This window comes from Eptesicus fuscus, chromosome 6 (genome assembly GCF_027574615.1).
Source record: "Eptesicus fuscus isolate TK198812 chromosome 6, DD_ASM_mEF_20220401, whole genome shotgun sequence".
Lineage (NCBI taxonomy): Eukaryota > Metazoa > Chordata > Mammalia > Chiroptera > Vespertilionidae > Eptesicus > Eptesicus fuscus.
This window is the reverse complement of record NC_072478.1, coordinates 23,008,475-23,018,524: the sequence shown is the minus strand read 5'-3', so window position 1 is coordinate 23,018,524 and position 10,050 is coordinate 23,008,475. Positions and strand designations below refer to the sequence as shown.

Genomic DNA, 10,050 nt, shown 5'->3' with positions numbered 1-10,050 from the left:
ATGGTGATCCACTGCATGACATTCCGGAAAAGCTCCAGGGTTGGAGGAACCTCTAACAAATCTGTGTTCAAAAGCTGATACAGTGTAAACAGCCACGACTGTGTTCCTTTGGGTTGATGGAGTGCTTTCCGTCTTGATGGTGGTGTAACTGCATTTGTGAAAACTCATAACTACTCTTTAAACAGTATGTGCAAATATTAAAAACAATATGAAACAACAAAAGTGGTAAACTTGTTCTGCATGTGTAACACCTCCTTCCACCACCTTGGCGTCCTTCTGGTAAAGAACTGAGAGGTCTGGAGAGGAGGAACCAAGATGGCGGCATAGTTAAACAACTAATCTGCTGCCTCACACAACAATTTCAAAAATACAACTAAAAGACAAAAACGTCTACCACCCAGAACCACGGGAAAGCTGGCTGAGTGGAAGATTTACAACTAAGAAGAGAAAGGAGCACAATCGCTGAAAAGCTGAGGTACGGAGGCACGCGAATCGGGCCGGCGGCGGGCGGCTGGGTGCGCGGCTTTTCTTCAACCCGCAGGGAGACAAGCTCCCGAGCACTCTGAAATCCAGTTTCTGGGGACACTCGGGGGACCCAGGCACCTACGGGGAGAAGCTGGACTCTCGGCCATCGGGTCGGAGAGTGAGAGTGACTTTTTTGCAGTGGTGCGCCCAGCAATCATTGTTTACTGCGCTGGAGCGCGGGGCGCAGGGACTTGGAAACGTGGAAAGGCAGAGACAGCTGACGGCAGCCATCGCCGTTGGCCACGCCCCAGCCTAGTGACGCCCTGAGACCCCGCCCCGCACATTCTACAAACCCGCCCAGGCTCCACTCAGCGGCTTTTGCATATAAATGGCCTGTTCTGGCGCAGCGCAACCAAATTAACTGCAGCTCCAGTCAGACTGCTCCAAAACCGCCCAAGCAAAGGAGGAGAAAACTAGCCCTTGCTGTAGCTCCTGCTGGGGGACACACAGTACACAAGGGTACACCAAGAGTGTCCACCTCAAGTAACTGGGAGGCTGACCCGTTGAACCAATAGGACACCTAGTACACAAAACTACCCTACCAACTTAGGGAAGCAGAGAATATGAGAAGGCAAGGAAACAGATCACAAACCAAAGAAATGGAGGAGAACAAGCGACTGGACATAGAGTTCAAAACCACGGTTATAAGGTTTTTCAAGAATTTCATGGAAAAGGCCGATAAATTCAATGAGGACCAACTAGAAATTAAACATACACTGACTGAGATAAAAAATATTATACAGAGACCCAAAAGCAGACTAGAGGATTGCAAGAATCAACTCAAAGATTTGGAATACAAAGAGGCCAAGGACACTCTGCCAGAGAAGCATGAAGAGAAGAGAATTCAGAAAGTTGAAGATAGTGTAAGAAGCCTCTGGGACAACTTCAAGCGAACCAACATCAGAATTATGGGTGTACCAGAAGAAGAGAGAGAGCAAGATGCTGAAAACCTATTTGAAGAAATAATGAACGAAAACTTCCCCCACCTGATGAAAGAAATGGACTTACAAGTTCAGGAAGCGCACAGAACCCCAAACAAAAGGAATCCAAAGAGGACCACACCAAGACACATCATAATTAAAATGCCAAGAGCAAAAGACAAAGAGAGAATCTTACAAGCAGCAAGAGAAAAACAGTCACCTACAAGGGAGCTCCCATACGATTATCAGCTAATTTCTCAACAGAAACCATGCAGGCCAGACGGGAGTGGCAAGAAATATTCAAAGTGATGAATAGCAGGAACCTACAACCAAGACTACTCTACCCAGCAAAGTTATCATTCAGAATTGAAGGGCAGATAAAGAGCTTCACAGATAAGAAAAAGCTAAAGGAGTTCATCACCACCAAACCAGCATTATATGAAATGCTGAAAGGTATTCTTTAAAAAGAGGAAAAAGAAGAAGAAAGATAAAAATTATGAACAACAAATACATATCTATCAACAAGTGAATCTAAAAGTCAAGTGAATTAAAAATCTGAGGAACAGAATAAACTGGTGAACTTAATAGAATCAGGCATAGAATGGGAGTGGATTGATAATTCTCAGGGGGAAAGGGGTGTCTGTGTGGGGAGTATGGGAAGAGACTGGACAAAAATACACCTATGGATAAGGACAGCGGGGGGAGGGGAGGTAAGGGAAGAGGAGGGGTGGGAACTGGGTGGTGGGGAGATATGTGGGGAAAAAGGAGAAACAATTGTAATCTGAACAATAAAGATTCATTAAAAAAAAAAAAAGAACTGAGAGGTCTGGAGAAGAACACAGGTCACAACAGGATGTTCTTGATACTGAATTTGGCTTTAGGAAACACCCTTTCAGGCAACCTCTGCCCTCATTCACACAACTGCTGAGACAGGGATAGGGCTCCTGGCCCCCACCTTTGAGGTGACGCCAGGGTTCTCCAGTCCTGTTCAGGAAATGCTATGATTTGAAATGGGGAATCTAACTGGTCTGCACAAGGGAGGTCAGCCTGGGAAAGACCTAATCTAATCCTTGGGCTTCAGCCTCATGTCTTCCCAGGGCAGGTCTTGAGGCCTTTTCCAGTCCTTACATTTGCCATCTGAATCCAGATCTGTGCCTGCTCTCTGGGAAACATGTTTAAATGCAACACCTGTCCCACTTTGTCAGTTTCCTGCTATGGGATCAGTTAGGTGGAAATAGCCAACTCTAATGTAAAAATGAACACAGGTGGTCCCTTTAGTTTAATGTTCATATTTCTTCCTAAGTGATTGGGAAGACAACCAATGTTGGCAAAATGTAGCCTCAGATGACTGAGGTGAAGCAGGGACAGAACCCAGAGCCCATGTCATGAAGAACACGCCCCTGAAACCATAACCCCACTGTCCCATGACCCTCCCCCGCTCCAATGCCAGGAAGCACATTTCACAACAGTCTCCAATCCACCAACAATGTCAAAGGGGATGCCCTGCCTTTTTCTAGCCTCTAGGAGTCCCCCAGCAGCCTACGGGTCCCTAAAGAGCCTTCCCTGAGTCCTGTGCACACTCCCCTGTGTTCAGAAGTGCATGTGCTGCCACACCTGGCCTCACCTCAGATCTGCCTCCACAGTGTGCAGCCCACCCTCCAAAGCTGGTGCCTACTGCTGTGGAATAACGCTCCACAATTTCACCTCCATGGCCTGTGGCAAATAACATCTCAGCACCCCTGGGTTCAGTCTCACCTCACTTGTCTCCCAGAATGCAGTGCAGCACCTCACCTCACTAAGGAGCTCAAAATGCTAGTGATTTCCCCCTTCCCTAAAGTGCACAGGTGCAGGAGGTGGTGCCCTGTCCCCTTGTTGGAGCCACGCCCCTTGTACTTGAAGAGTCAGAAATGAGCTATACCTCCTCCCATGGTCTTGCAACAGCTTCCACTTTTCTTGGGTCTCCAGTCACCTGCCTGTGGCTCAAGGTCCGTAGGCTGCCCCCTTTTCAAGGATCATTTAGTGAGGGGGAAACAGGTAATCAAATTAATGAGTTATGGTTGGAAGGACACCATCAACACTCTTTGGAACCCGGTGTGCTACTCCTATGAAAAGCAACAGTAATTACTTAAAAATTACAAATTGATGAGCAGTTCTACTTCTCAGATGAGAAGTAGAAAACAGGGACTGAAACATACATGTTCACTCATGTTTATATTAGCATTATTCACAACAGCCAAAAGGTAGAAGTAAATAACCTCTCATCAACAGTTGAATGCATTAAAAAATGGATACACACATCAGGAGTATTATTCAGCTTGAAAAGAAAGCAAATCTGACATGCTGCAACACAGATGATCCTTGAGGACATTGTGCTAAGTGAATTCAGCCTGTCTCAAAAGATCACACTCTACATTTGCATGAGGTACCTAGAGTAGTGAAATTCACAGAGACCAAAAGTAGAATGCTTGTTGCCAGTGTCTGGGGTAAAGATAGAAAGAGGAATTGTCATCTAAGAAGTAAAGAGTTTCATTTTGCAAGATGATAACAGTTCGGAAGATTAGTTTCACAATGTCCATGCGTTTTACACTCCTGACTACACACTTAAAATGGTGAAAGTGTACATTTTACTCTGTGTATATTACCACAATTAAAGTAAAATTTTTAGGGAAATAGAGTGGAAACAGAATCCACAGAGTGGAAGAAAATTTTGCAAATCCTATATCTGATAAAGAACTTGTATCTGAAATATCTAAAGATCTCTTACAACCTAATTCTTTTTTTTTTAAGTAACATATTTTGCTCAAGAGCTTTTATTTTATTTATTTATATTTTTATTGATTTCAGAGAGGAAAAGAGAGGGAGAGAGCGAAACATCAATGATGAGAGAGAATCATTCTGCACACCCCGTACTGGGGATCGAGCTGTCAACCTGGACATGTTCCCTCTCTGGAATCAAACCCGGGACCCTTCAATTTGCAGGCCGACACACTATCCACTGAGCAAAACCAGCTAGTGCACAACCTAATTCTTAAAAATGAAATAAATCAATCTAAATATGGTAAAGTATCTGTGTACACATTTTGCCAAAGAAGATATGCAAATGGTCAAGAGCATGTGAAAAAAATGCAGGATAGCATTAGTCACCAAGGAAATGGAAATAAAAACAGTGAGATAGCACTTGTAATTTTAACACATTACACAATTTATTTATTTTTTAATATATTTTATTGATTTTTACAGAGAGGAAGGTAGAGGGATAGAGAGTTAGAAACATCGATGAGAGAGAAACATTGATCAGCTGCCTCCTGCACACACCCCACTGGGGATGTGCCCACAACCAAGGTACATGCCCTTGACCAGAATTGAACCTGGGACCCTTCAGTCCGTAGGCCGATGCTCTATCCACTGAGCCAAACCGGTTAGGGCAACACATTACACAATTTAGATAATTGCTATCACAGCAATGGAAAATGGTTAGAGCTTCCCTACATCCAGGCCTTTTCACCAGTCTTCACCCTCTCTCTGTCAGTCCTGCTCTACCCATCAGATTCTTCTCCTTCACACAAAACATCATACCCCTAACACTTCTGATTCTGAATCTATTTTTGACCCAGCAGACCACCAACCTTCACCCCCTTACACATCCCCTCCCTCACCTGTTGTAGATTCCTGTGGGGAAGGATGGGACTTAGTTGGAAAGGATGTAAGGAGGAATCTTCAAAAGGCCAGGGTCCTCTAGGGGGACTTTGCTGCATTGACTTCTCCAAACAAGTCTGAGCCCCTGGCTGTATTACTGGAATCTTTATGCTTAATCTGTATGTGTCCTTGCTTAAAGGACACTGCAGACATACTTGTCTTCCGAAGATTACTTACCCTACTATTGCATCTACAAGATAAACTTTCTCATACCACTGTTACAAAAAAAGCCTACAGAGGCAGGTGATTGGTTGGTTCCTTTAGCCAGGCAGTCCCTTATCCCTCTCTTTCACAGCAATCCTATGTCAGAGTAATCATTCATCCATCACTCAGGGTCTGCTGGCCAGCCCCTGCTAAGTGGTGTCCCGAGTGAGGTCCAAGGAATGCAACAAGATGCAGTGGAAACCTAGGAAATAAAGAGTGACAAAATGAAGAGTTACTGTGCAGAAAGTCATTGGAGCCTGGGATTTCCAAGTTCAAGGGTATGCTTTTCAGCTAAGGTTTCACAATAGGACAGCAGCTGTCAACCACGTAACAGACAGATTTCTTTGTTACTTAAGCAGTTATTAAAAGCAAATGGTGCATCGGTTACAGAACAATTAAAGGGCCTGTTGCAGATTGTTATAATTTATAATCCTTGGTTTCCTGATGCTGGCACACTAGACCTTAATCTATGGGAACAAATAAGTATAAATTTATTTATTTATTTATTTATTTATTTATTTATTTATTTGTTTGTTTGTTTGTTTTAATATTTTTATTGATTTCAGAGAGGAACGGAGAGGGAGAGATAGAAACATTAATGAGGGAATCATTGATTGGCTGCCTCCTGCACGCCCCCTACTGGGGATTGAGCCCACAACCTGGCATGTGCCCTTGACCGAAATCGAACCTGGGGCCCTTCAGTTCACAGGCTGATGCTCTATCTACTGAGCCAAATTAGCTAGGGCAATAGGTAGAAATTTAAAGAAAAATCAGGCCCAAGGAAAATGAGTTCCCTTGTCATTATTACCTATGTGGGCTCTTGTTCGAGCTGCACTTTGCCCACTTCATATTGAAGATCAAAAGCCTACAGAAGGCCAGGAGGATTTACCATCCCCCTCCTCCACCTGAAGTAGTAGAGCCTGTAGAGCCTGTAATACCTAGGGCCCTGCCTTCAGAGGAACCCTTTCCTGGTCCTCTGCCTCAGGTGTGGGAAGGCTCATCAACTAGATCCTCAGTTAAGGGATCGTGTGTCCGACTCATGCACTAGATCCTCAGTTATGGGATCGTGTTAGAAGGAGAGCTTTTTGACTTGCCCAGTTATACAAGATCAGCAAGGTAATAGGATTCATGAGCCACTCCCCTTTAATACCTTTAAAGAAATAAGGAAAAGTATTAGAGAAAATGGGGCTAACAGTCCATTTACAAAAGGACTCCTTAATGACTTGTCTGAAAATTACCATAGGATGCCTTGGGACGTGCAGATTTTGGCTAAAATGACTTTAGACACCAGTCAATATTTATTATGGAGAGCAGAATATGATGAGATCTTTTGAACAGTAGGCTAACCAAAACAATACAACAGGTGCTGGTCACATTACAGTTCCAATGCTGCAAGGGCAGGGACCATATATTAATGTACAATAGCAATTGAATCTGCACCCTCAAGTGTTTACCCAAGCCTCTCTTTGTGCACAATGGGCCTGGGAGCCGATGCAGGGGACCCAGGAATCTTATGTTGACTTTGTAGATCATCTTACCCAATCCATTCGCTGGCAGATCAGTCATAGTCAGGCTGTAGATATTCTCTTGTTATAACTGGCATATGAGAACACCAAAGTTGATTATGAAAAGGCTATGCAGCCCTAGCTGGTTTGGCTCGGTGGATAGAGCGTCGGCCTGCTGACTGAAAGGTCCTGGATTCGATTCCAGCCAAGGGCACATGCCTGGGTTTCGGGCCATGCAGAAGGCAGCCAATCAATGATTCTCATCATTGATGTTTCTATCTCTTCCTCCTCTCCCTTCCTCTCTTAAATCAATAAAGTAATATATTAAAAAAGAAAAGAAAAGGCTATGCAGCCCCTCATGGGAGAGGCCACCATGGTGGGGGAATTTATCAGGGCTTGTCAGCTAGTAGGAGTGAAAACCCACCAGACTCAAATGTTGGCCATGGCTCTCCAGTCAGGGAATAAGGGCAAAACAGATTCCAAACGCTATCAATGTGGAAAAGTGGGACATTTTAAAAAGGATTGCCAAGCTAAAATAGCAACCTCCTGTTCTGAGAATTCTCAGCCCCCATCTACTCATCCCCATTGCCATAAGGGTTGTCTTTGGGCCAACCAATGCAAATCAAAATTTGACAAACATGGCACTTCTTTACCACCACTGCAGGGGAACGCCCTGTGGGGCCAGTCTCAGGCCCCGCAACAAACTGGGGAATGGATTACCTTCCTAGGATAGATAGGAAATCCACTGTCTACTCCCTCCGAGCAGCTACCATTGGGAGTGCAGAATTGAACTTACTCCAACAGAATTGGTTCTAAAGGACTCTCTACTTGCTATTAATGAGCACAAACAGCAAACCACTGCTTGGAATGCAGTAAAAGAGCATTTAAACTAGATAGTCCCCACCGCCTGGTTTCCTGAAATCAATTGGCACCTAATCAGACTAACCATTGCCATCATAGTAATTCCTTTTCTTTTCCTTATAGTCTGTAGAATAGAAATTTTAGCAATGAACAAGCTTCGTAGAATCCAACATTCGCAGGCAACAAGTTCACTGCAGCCCTCTGTCTTCAATACCCAGCAAAACAAAAAAAGGGGGAGATGTGGGAAAGTCTGAGAATTGGTTAGAAAGGTAGTAAGGAGGACATTTCGAAAAAAGGGAAATGTGTGGAAGGCTGCCTACCCTGTTTATGGGAATTCCAATTTAGGGGAGTGCCGAAGGCGGTGCCCCTAATTAATCCTTTTTTAAAAAAAATATATTTTATTGATTTTTTACAGAGAGGAAGAGAGAGGGATAGAGAGTTAGAAACATCGATGATAGAGAATCATTGATCAGCTGCCTCTTGCACAACCCCTACTGGGGATGTGCCCGCAACCAAGGTACATGCCCTTGACCAGAATCGAACCTGGGACCTTTCAGTCCGCAGGCCGACGCTCTATCCACTGAGCCAAACCAGTTTCGGCCCCTAATTAATCCTTGACCTTTCCAAACAAGTCTGTGCAGGTGCAGACCCCCGGGTGTCTACTGGAATCCTTATACTTAATCTTTGGGTGTCCTTGCTTAAAAAACACTACAGACACATGTGTCCTCCCAATATTACTTATCTTACTGATTGTATCTGAAAGATAAACTTTATCTCAAACTGCTGCTACAATAAAAGCCTAAGAAGGCAGGCAACTGAGGCTCTCTGGTTCCTTTAGCCAGGCAGTCCCATAGCCCTCTCTTTCACAGCAAACATGCTGGAGTAATCCCTTCATCTGTCTCTCAGAATCTGCTGGTCAGATGCTGCCCTATCTGCCTGAATCACCTGAGAGACCCAGTGACAATTGAGTATGGGCACAACGTCTGTCACTCCTGCATCCACCATTACTGAGTAGGCCTACAGAAAGGGCATCTTTCCCTGTCCTGACTGCCACCAACACTGCCCTGACAGGAAGTTGAAGAACACCCAATTATGTCACATGACAGATTGTTCAAGAGATCCCCACTTAAGAGACCAAGAAGAAATTGCAGGAAGAAATACACCTGTGTAAGAAGCACCATTAAATTCCGAGCCTGTTCTGTGAGAAGGACCTGGAGCTGTTGTGTTCCCAGTGCAAGGTCTCATCTGACCATCAGGATCAGCCCCTGCTACCCACTGAGGAAGCTGCAGCTAGTCACAGGAGAGGATGCTCACAAGGTACATTGGGGCCCTCTCTAATCATCTTGAAAATGCTGAAATGGTATATGAAAACCAAGTTGCAAATACTTGGGAAGTGAAGAGAAAGATGGAAAAATGGAGGGAGGAATTGGACTATGAATGTAAAGAACTTAAATGTTCCTTGGAGGTAGAGCAAGATGACATTGATAACGATCTACTTATAGAAGAGAATGATGTTGAAGAAAAAGTAATTGAAAATGGAAGGCAAATTTCATACCATATGTTCAGACTATGCAATCTGTTAACTGAAATAGCAGAGAAGTGTTTGCAAACAGACGAGAATTTACTCACAAGTATTGAAAGTATCCACAACACGTATAAAAAACTAGAGACCCCAGCTGTCTTTTCATATAAATTAAAGTAGGAGAGTTGCTTTCTCACCCCAAACTATTTGGGCCTGCATAAAATGTTCTGCACGTTTCTGGTAGATTTGACACTATCCTGAAACTGCCCACCCATGTTTCATTATCTCAAGAGATAGCAAAACTGTGGCCTCTAGGACACCAGGTGGTCTTCCTAATCCCCAGCACTGACTTCTTACTCAGCTGCCCTGAGTGCTGAGGGATTAGATGCTGGCAGGCATTTAAAAATATATTTTTATTTATTTCTGAGAGGAAGGTAGAGGGAGAGAGAGATAGAAACATCAATGATGAGAGAGAATCACTGATCTGATTGGCTCTGGCAGGCATTTTTGGGTGGTAAACATAGGAGGCATAGGTGAATATTACTTAGGTGTATGTAAAGAATCTTTCCCTAGAAATACTCTCATATCACCATCCCCAAGCAACGGATGCTGGACTCATACTTTTGGCCCTTCCCCTATAGGAGAGCGAAAGATTGGCGTTTTTCTGGACTATGAGTTGGGAGCGGTTTCATTTTATAATTTGAATAACTGGTCATACTTGTATAGAATCACTGATAGATTTACAGCGAAACTTAAGCCTCACTTCTCCAGTGCATCTTCTTCAGAACCTCTTGCAATCAGTATCATCAGAGTCTAG

General features: G+C 44.0%; 1 pseudogene; it reads left to right on the top strand.

Annotated features, from left to right (window-relative positions):
• On the top strand, positions 1 to 10,050 carry LOC114228491 (tripartite motif-containing protein 60-like; annotated as a pseudogene).